Raw genomic sequence first — 10,689 nt, forward strand, 5'->3', positions numbered from 1 at the left:
ATTCCGCTTAATGTGGTCACGTTGGGACCAGCCCTGTTTGCCTACATATCAAGCAATTTCTCATAAAAACCGAAATTAGTTCAAAAAAAAAAAAAATTATAATATCAAAAAAAATTTTTATTTTGCACATGTGAATCATACAATTGAAAAAAAATGTAAATTACTATATAAATAAAACTAAATATAACATACTAAATAAAATTAATTTTTGAATGTGGAAGGTATACAAAAATTTTAATTGCTTGTTGTCTAAGCCGTTTAATTTGGATTTGGTTTACAATAGTGGCACACGCTTCAAACTTATCAAAATGACTACTCTTGTTACTCCTTTGTGTATATTCTAACGCTATGATAAAATAAAATTTGCCCACATAAACCGAACCAAATGCTTATATAATGCGATTATTTTTTACCTTGTTGGTATACATTGGAATTGAGACCAGACCATTTTTCCCATATTAAGCGGATGTACATATTAACCGATGTCCGCTGCCCGCATTAAGCAGAATCTACTGTATTTCACATAAAGAATTTCTTTACATTGATGGAAATTTATTACTAATTTATTTTTAGTGTACATACAAATATTTTTCACCTGTTTAGCGGAATTATTAAGCATTAATTATTTGTTGATCAAAGACGAAATCTTAACTAACAATCATCTTGTAAACACATTAACAGCCAGACCGTTTAACCCTCTCTCAGGGTTATCTAGTAAATATATTTTTTACTTGACTAAATTCAATGTTATTTTTGTCTCTATTTGCATAGTAAATGTTCACAACTCAACCAATCGTCTAACCAATTGAAAATATTATCGTGATGGTATATTTAAAATTAACTCCATAAATTTAATTTCTATGAGAACATCTTCACAAGTATGATAATTTAAATCAAAATCTTGACATAAAAATTTTCAAATAATTCTAATAGATATACAATGTACAATAAGTTAATTTCAGTTAATATTTTAGAAAAATAACTGTTAGTAGATGAAATTTTTTTTTGAAAATTTTCATTTGAAAAATGTATTAATATATTAAATTTCATGCTAATATCTCTACATCAACCTTCTTAATGTATTGTTTAGAACTACGCAGTTTCTTAATCACAATAATATATTCATGATATAATTTGTTTAAATTGAATTTTGTGTCAAACAAGTTTAATTTTATAATATTATATACCACCATTATACTTTTTAAACGTATTGTTTTTATGAATTTTAGATTCTTCATGAAATGTCTTATTAAATAAATAAATATTAATATTAATATATAATTAATATATTAATTTAGGTTAATGTTTGAAACTCATTAAAAAACCATTAATTTCCTCCTGTTTATTATAATTATAAGCTATATAATTTTAATACGCTCTATACATTTTCAATTTATTTATATCATTAATTATATCAATTTAACATTACAATAAACTATGTTTTAAGACTACCGTAGGATGATAAATTATATTTTATTCTTGCAACGACATAGCCATATTGTGTCAATAAATATTATTATTTAATACCGTATAAATAGATACAACAAGGTAAACATAAGTGATCAATACTTTAATGGCCATCGTATTTAAATTTATATGTATAATTAAACACTTATACAATTATAAATCGAAAACATAATATTAATGACACCAACCGACAGCAACTCGTGTGATATTCTGTACTTGTACCAAAACTTATACAATTCAATTTATTTTTCAAATTTTTTTTTTTACTGACAACTATTATTATTAAATAAGTTTTTTTTATTTATTTAAAAGAAAAAAAAGTCTTTATTGGCAAGGTTATTATGCTGTACTATAGTCTATATGAACAATATTTAAATATTTACATATTATAATATTATGATAATCGTTAAAATTAAATGCGAACGTGTCAGTGGAAGATTTCAATTTTGCAAGTATTCTCCTCATCAAGTACTTCTTCTATTTTCAAAGAGTTGTCCAGGATATGTTTCTAATGAAGGTATTTAACTTATAAGTAGTGTAAGACAATGCAATTAGTAAGATTATTTGATAGTTAATGAGTTAGGGTTATAAATAATACACTATAACATACTGTTATAACTTATAAATATTTAGTTAATTATCTACGTATTTTAACAGAATGGAATTTTTCCACAAAATAAAAATTAGGAAAAATAAACCTACTATAATATAATTGCGATATTATATATATATAGATCATATAAGGTTATAAGTATACATTTTACAGGTAGGTATTTATGTTTCATTAATGGATATCACACTCAACAAAAAAACCCATATTCGTTACTAGATACCTATAATTCATTTTTGTAAATAATTAATAGTAATAATAAAATTTATTTGTATTAAAATTTAAAATCAATCTTATTTTAAACATAAAAATTGATCAAAGCATTTATTTTAATCGTTATATACTACTTAACGCCATTCATTTAATAATAGCTTGATAGTATATTTTTATAGTAAATCACATTCAATTTAAAAATCGTTATTAATTAAAAATATAAAATTCAATGCAATAATATTATATCAATTTTTCTGCTTAAAATAATCTATAATTATACGACAGAAGAAATTGTCATAAAAAATAATACATAATTTATGTAAAGTTGTGACGCTTAAATTCACTTCTAAAATATAAAATATATTCTACAAAAACCAGGATGTCACTATGCTTTTTATTAGATTTCGAAAGTATTTATTTCGTTATTGAGTAGGTAGGTTGCTGTAAAGATGTGTTGAATTTAAATTCAATGTTAAATAATTGTTAACGAGTGTTGGTATTAGAAATTCCTAAGAATATTTTTAAATGTGTTTTTACTATAGATAATTTTTTTTTCTATTATCTATAATAATATTGTATGGAACTAATTTTTGCAAAACATTAAATATTTTAAATAAAAATTATTATATTATAACACTATTAAGTAAACACTGACATGCCATAGAACTTTGTGTATAATATTTTTTGAATTACAATTAAATAACTAAAATAATTAGAGTAAATATCATAAAAATAAAAATAAAAACTAAAAAAGTTTAACATTTTAAATTTCTGTAAATAGAAAAATATAGAAGTTGGCATTCACGCTAAAATTTACTTGTTCGTAATAAAATAAATTATTTTTGAAATACAATAAAAAAACAAAATCGGTTTGAAAGAAAACTAAAATTGCATAAAAATCTATTACTATTTTTTCGTATTATTATTATTATTATTATTTTTTTTTTTTTTTTTGATTTTATTGTTTTAAAAAGTATTGTAATATTATAGTTTTTGTTTCAATCTAATCTAAATTTGAATCGTTTATCCTCAGTCAAAAAAAAAAAAAAAAAAGTAAATAAAACAAATTTAATAACAAGAACAAATTTGCTATCAACAATTAAATTGTCTTTAAGTTGAAAATTAAAGCTTTTTACTGATCCTGATATGACAGACACATTTTCTTTTAAAACATAATTGATTTTTAGATATTTATTTATATCAATAAAACCACTTATAGTCTATATTATTAATTACAATTTTTAGCAACTATATTAGCATATTCCGATTAAAGTTCTAATTTATTTTTTATATAAATGTTTTTGTGATAAAATTAAAAACTTTAAAAATTTACCAATAACATAACGGCAAAAAAACCACTAAAACTATTTTAATACTTGTTTTATTTTATAACTTGATATTATATCTACTAATTAATTTTTATTTGATTAGTATTATTAAGATAAGATCATAAATAATTATAATAAAAACAATTAATCATTAAATATTGTTATATTAAATCGAATTCGATATTTTATATCATATAAATTATAAATATACTTATATAGACTTCGATTTTAAATTTTAGTACTGTCAAAACCTAAATTTTTCATTAAATTTTAATAAAACTGTTTAAATATTTTTATTTGTAGTTCATTAACATTTATATTTATATTTTTCTAAATAAATTGAAAAGTTTATTGATTTTTTTACTATAAAAATTAAATGAATAACTTTGTGATCATAAAAATTAAAATATTTCATTGCTTTACATTGTTTATATCTATATATTTTCCACATGTTTGTATATAATATATAATATTATGTAAGTAATGGTTGTAATTCATACTTATATGTATGGTTATTTTTTCAGTGACCTTTAAAAAAATTTTATTTAAATGTGTTTATGAGTTCACGAAGAAGTAATTTTATTTTTATTCTTTCATAAATAATATTTATATAACTGTCAAATAGTGCTATTTTTATTTTATTTTTTTATTTGTGTGTTTCTTGTCACTGAAAATCTGTAGAAGTACAAGGAACAGACTAGTTCATATTCTTTTCATTTCTGTATATGCTTAATATTATAGTTAGTGGTACTAACATAAGTTACAACATTTAACATATAATATTTCGACATAACCTAAGTAATATAGTACGCTGTATTATACTTATTATGCTTATGAATATAATAGCAATTTAGTGAATTATGAGAAGTTTAAAATGAAAATAAATAATAATTTCAATAATTTTATAGTAAACTAATACATTCAGACCTTATTAATAATAAAAATAATTTAATAATAAAAAAATAACTTAAAATAACTTATAAAATACTTTTATTAAAGTTAATATAATGAATTTTGTTAAGTGAATCTGATAAGTGGAACCGTTTTTATGTGAATAATGTAAAAAATAATTGAATTGTCGATTACATTTTAATATTACTACCATGTGTATATACACCAATATAATACTATTCAACGATTGATAAATAAATTTCTCCGATAAAATTTTTGAAGTACGAATTATCTTTAAGACTTTATCTATAAGGTATTGCTTAAAAAATTGTTTATCACAATATAAATTTATATTTGTGACATTAAATCGACATTTGTTTAATGGAAAAGTATTATAATATGAAATATTAAATTTTAATTCACATTTCAATTTCTAATTCAAGTGCTGATTATACGAAAATATTATATATAATTTAAGGAAATGTATAGTTTTAATATAATTTTTAAAAGTCTATTTTAATTTATTTGAAAAAAAATTATACAATAAATAAAATTATTTAAAAAAGATATATTTTATAAATAATATAAGATACAAAACAGGTATAATAAAATAAATAACGCAGGATTATGGAACTAGTTTATCTATAAATTTAATTTTTATACTTAAAATGGAATTTAGATGCGATCTGTGTACTACTTAAAACTTTTTAAAAACCTTGTGAGCCGTATTCCTGATAAAAATATGTATTAAATTATAAAAAAAAAAAATCTATCATAAATCTATACTATTTTAATTTGTTTGCAAACCTCAAATAATGACAATGAAGGCTACTAGTTGAATACCCATGGTTTAGCTTTTCCTCATTGAAAGCCAAAAAACAAATACTGTTGACATTTTTGAAATCCATTTTTTATGTTGGAAAAAAAATAAAGAATACAAAGCTTCTTCATCAGTCACTAATTAAAAATCGGACAATCAACAAATAAGTAGTAGAATATATAAAACAAAATAGTGTATATGTATAAAAATGAATAATACCATTTATTTAAAACCAATATCACTATAATTACATAAAACATAACATTAAAATACATAAATGAGATATTATCTTCCCAGATCCAAAACTTATCTTAGTAAAAAAAAAAAACTAAACAAAGTAACTATTTTTTCTGCCTCTGTTAATTTGAAATCGTTATTTATTTACCCAATAGATAACGCCCATGATCTAACGCTAGATAATATGTTTTCTAGTTTCAAAGGTTAGTGGGTATAAAAAACAATTTTAGTCCTAGTTATAGTTTTTTTTGTTAAATAATTCACTACGCCAACACAATTGATCTAGAACACACGAATACGCATAAAAAGTATATACGCACACGCAAATAATTGCCGTCAATCACCATTGTCACCCGTCAGTTAAATTAGAAAATATCTAAACACTCATAAATTACATTTTATGAAGTATTTATATTATGTTTCTACTTTAAATTAACATATTCTTAGATTTTAAAGATAAATATCTAATAAAACTATATACAGAAATTAGTAATTACTTAAACATTTTGTACCTACATAAGATCCTATCATAATAAATTTAATCTTAAATCGTAAAGTTTAATTAACGTATCGTAAGACGTATATATTCAATCAATGCATCTATTTTATAAACGAATGGAATATTGACACGTTATATTATCTTGGATTATAGCATGAATTTCAATTATCTATTAATCCCTGTAATTTTGATATTGCATATTACATGTGAGTATTAATATAGGTAGAAAAACTACAGCCCACGACACTCAAATGCAGGTCACCTATTATAAATGTACGAAATAAATTAACAACGAAAATAAGCATTACAATTATCTTCTCAAATAAAATTTTTTTTATCAAAACGATAATTTATTCTCGATATTACATGTCTAGTATACTTTTAGAAAATATTACAACACTTGATTTTACTTTCAAAAAAAAGTTTTTTTTTGTACTTAACTATAGTTTAATCCACAGTGGAAACTCTAACTTAAAAATTTAAAAATATTGGATATACAGTATACAATTTAAAACTGAAAGGTCGCAATTGGAGCAATAGAAACATCGAAAGAAGCCTGATAGTCAGCTTTGAGGATGTGAGGATCATTTTCACACTTTTATAAAACGAATTTAATAATTTATCACGACATTATATAGTCCATATCTGCTCTAAAAAATTTGACTACTCATATCTATCAAGACAAAAATCACTCGTTAACTGTATACCGCGAACTAAATACAAAACTATAAAAAGCATTAGGCGTAAGGTTAACATAAATACAAGTATAATTCAATATGACTACACGAAAATAATCAAATTATTAAGTTGATATAAAACTAAGAGTACACTCAAAAAAGTAAATATCAATTCATATTCACAAAAATAAATTTAATTAATTGATTCTTGCAACCAGATCTATACTGATATAGTAATATATCTAAAGTAAAAATTTTTGTAGGACTTACACAGTTATACAACAAAACATAACTAAACTGTTCCAATTAAATAATTATAGCTGCATTTGTACAGCTAAATAAAGCTAGCAGGAATTCGGCTAAAATAACTCAATAAACTCTTTGGTTTACGAAACCAAAATACTAATTAAGACTATGTCTTAAAAAACTAGCAACGTTGTTTCCAAATTTAATAAATATACCCGATATATATGAAATCCGGGATATTGCCATATAAAAGAAATATAAGTGGCAAATAAAGCAGACATAAATGCAATAAACAATACTAAAAGTGTAATATTTCTCTTTTCATCATTTGTGGTTGCACAAAGAAATAAAAATACATATTGCATGAATACAAATAAATAGAAATAAATCGCTCCATTGAATCCTATCAAAAATACATAAATTTAAATCAAAAATAAGAGGTTGTTTTCAACTGACTAAGAATTGGTTAAACTTAATTCTCACCTTTTGAAAAAGACAGAACTGCCTAATACCCAACATGCAAACAATTCTACCAACACCTCATCGTCCACCAAAGTTAGAAATAAATGCAACATTTTAGACAATGAATACGGATCATTTAGCCCATTATCGAGTATTAATATATAATATAACTATCACATAATGTCTTATTTAAAAAAAAAAAAAATAGATATATAACTCAATATAACAACACAATGTATATCTTCATATTAAGGCATTAAGCTAATAAATATATGAACCATTGATCCTTTATAAACAATACAATTTAAAAAAATAGTTTGAAACTGTAACAAGGAATGATTATAATATCAATTTTCATTTTTTTGTATTGATTATTATTCAATATAAAATGGTATACATTAATATTGTTTAATACAACTTTAATCCAATAAAAAAACTTACAAATTATGTGTAACATTAATACAGATAATTTATCCTTTCATGTACTCATGTAATAATTTATATTTTTGACCCTGTATGAATAATAAATGTTGAAAACAGACAATCCCTTGTAAAACTATATTCCAAATCTAAGCCAATTTCAACAACACTATTCTTTTGATAACCATTTCAAATACATTTTAAACTGGGAATGAAATTTTTTTTTTTTATCTATACTTAGTAATAATAACAAAAATAAAAGGTCATTAAGTTCATTAGTACAAGATCTAATTGCTGTAACTATTACTTTCACATTACAATAAATATAATAATCGTAACTTATCAACATAGAGTATTGAGATTAAAAATCCGCTACAAATATCGATCGCTTTTAAAATTAATTAAAAATAATAATACGCAAAATACCGAGATTTATACGTAATATTATGTAAGTATTAACTACTATAGTGTTATACCAACTAGTGTGTTCCATATTGATGACACATTCCATAACAACGTAATCATCTGAACACATAACGCATAGGTAATAATTATCATTAAACACGATTTCTCAAAATACGTATAAAAGTATAATTAACACTCAAAATTCTTAAAAGTTAAAAATATTACATGGAATCTCCAATAATTATTCCACCGATTGCATACTTTTATTATAGTTATGTATTAATAACCAGACCAAAATATCAAAAAATATTATCACTGTTGTAGTAATTTTACTAGATCACACATCTGTTAAATAAACTGCAGTGTACATAAAAAAGGTCATCCAAAATGTGCACTAACATTAAATTTCAATGGATATTAAAATGCGATAGTAAAATAATAAAGTATGCGTCCCGAATTATGTCCGTTGATGATCGTCTCACACATTCATCACTCCTGCATCGCACAGAATGAGCGTGAAAAATCTACATGGACGCATGTGAGGTTTTGAACATGCGTAGATTGACATGCAGTATCAATTGCAATATTTTTAGTCAGCATATTAAAATAATTTATTCGTTTTTAATATTATTAATGTATAGATAATATTATAAATTATATTATTTTAATATTTTAGATTAACTCATCAAGATAACTTCGAAATGTTTAAATCTTCTGTTTTTGTTTTTTATTGTTTTAACTTAATTATTATTCTTGTTTTATTTCACTTCTACTAAGTTCTATAGTTACCTATTATTTAAAAGAATTAATCAGAAAAAGTATTAATTCTTGATGACAAAGATAAGCATTATATAATACAAAACTATTTATTTTATAACCGGTTTTATTGTATGAATAATATTATATTAATCATTTTTTAACATAGAATTTTAGTCATAATATCAATAGCTTACTTAGATAATTTGTGTCTTAACTTCCTTTGTAAGATTTTATGTTATATTATTTTTGAATTTCATTTTAATTTATTTTACTCATTAATATCAATTTATAAAATCGTATGATATTGATACATAATGTTCATTCATTATTAAAATTAAGTAGGTTCTTTAGAATATTACAAATCGATTATTGTTAATCGAAATTATTTCAAAATCAGGAAACAATATCAAGAAAAATGCAAATAAACAATCAAAATTTGGTCATCAAAAATGTTTATGAAAAATGTGAGGTAAAATAAATCAATGTGTTCTCCTAAAAATTAATCTTTGTACCTCAAAATACCACAAATATATATATATATAAAAATAGATTACTTATAATAAATAAACCTCAATAATAATTGTTAGTTAAAATTATTTATGTTTTGAAAAATATACAACTTACTTGTATTATATAATAATTATAATATTATATTTGGATATGTTTGCAATAATAGTAGGTACTTTGTTAAATACAACCGGATCTTTGAGAAATGAACTTAAAAATTCAAATGGGCGATCTTTTTGCAAAAAGACTAAATCCTCAAACATAATAATATACCTAATATACTTCACGTGCTTACATAAAATATGCCGCTTCGTATGACATATGCCAAAATTGGACATAATTTTTCCATAATCATTAATCATGTTATATTATCATAATTATTATGGTTTGTATAAATATATAACAAACGCGTTTTTGGGAAACGAAGACGCCACGGAATTCCGGCGTGGCGGCGCCCTCGCGTCGTTGACAACGGAGGCTGTGTGCCATATTATACATGTATATTGTATTATATATTATACATGTTATGGTATTGAATAATACAGAAAAGAAAAAAAAAACGAAAACAGGGTCACGTATTATTTGTTGTCGTGCGCAAAACCTGCTGCTCGTCTGTAAGAGGTGTCGTCGCCGCCGGTTGGGTGGTTATAATATTATTATTGTCGCGTACACATAAAACATACAAAATACATATATTATATGCGTGTGGGTACGATATTATGTTATGCGCTCTCTTACGAACGTATGTAATAATAATAATAATAATAATAATAATAATAATAGTTGTATCGTCGTCTTGGTGAAGTTTTGAAATCCATCGACACGCGGTGCTTTTCGCCAGGTCGACTATGAAGCGCGGCTGACGGACTGAAAATGTTTAGAAGAAACCACGCCGAAACGAGTTATCACAGCGATTACACGACGACAACGGCGACGACTTTGACAGTGATCAATATGTACGTGCGCGTTTCGGTATTTGTTCGTAATATCGTTATCGCGGGCTGGCTCCTACGCCGCAAAGTCGTTTGGCTGCCAAACACTGCATAGGTACCATATTGAGTTATTTCGTTCTGTGCCTATACCGTTTACCAGAGGCGTGAGTAACCGCGTTGTACAGGAAACGGTGTTTATTGTAGGACGTAGGTTAT

This window comes from Melanaphis sacchari, unplaced genomic scaffold (assembly GCF_002803265.2).
Source record: "Melanaphis sacchari strain LSU unplaced genomic scaffold, SCAv2.0 Contig0_pilon_pilon, whole genome shotgun sequence".
In the NCBI taxonomy this organism is placed as follows: domain Eukaryota; kingdom Metazoa; phylum Arthropoda; class Insecta; order Hemiptera; family Aphididae; genus Melanaphis; species Melanaphis sacchari.